The following is a 568-nucleotide window of genomic DNA, read 5'->3' as shown; positions in this document are numbered from 1 at the left end:
TTGTGATTCCGTCTGGACATGGCTGTTAGATGTTGCCGTCGTGGCGTTTTGCGGCTCTGGGACCGCTGTTGGTGCCGGAATGGNNNCACCAGCATGAATACCCGGGTTTCCTTTCGATTCTGCAGTATTCATCGCACTCACTACTGGCTTATAGTCGGTCCAGATGGTCATTGTACACGTTATTGACCCCTGTGTTATTGCGTCTTATGTCAGTGTAGGTTATGACAAGTTGGGTTATATCCCACTTTTCGCTGGCGGGCGTCTTACCTGCTTTACCCTGGCTGTTTNTTCATTTACCTACTGGACTGCATGGGCTCTTTGCTGGTCATGGGTCGGGGCAGCAGGTGAAGGAGCCTGCTACTTGTGGCTCCCCGGTGTAAAGACCCGAGCGAAGCAAATCGGCCGAAGGCATGGGACGCTTGAATATAGTGGCACGACGAGTGTACCCGTGAAATGAGGCTAGTTCCTCGGTGGTGCTTCCCGCTAGAACTGCTAGGGAGAAAGGCGGGCAAGAGNAGACCGCAGAAATGTACGCTTGCTCCATATCTGACTATTTCGTTCGAGTATA

This window comes from Aspergillus sydowii (assembly GCF_001890705.1).
Source record: "Aspergillus sydowii CBS 593.65 unplaced genomic scaffold ASPSYscaffold_22, whole genome shotgun sequence".
Lineage (NCBI taxonomy): Eukaryota > Fungi > Ascomycota > Eurotiomycetes > Eurotiales > Aspergillaceae > Aspergillus > Aspergillus sydowii.
Note: the sequence above shows the minus strand (reverse complement) of the source record.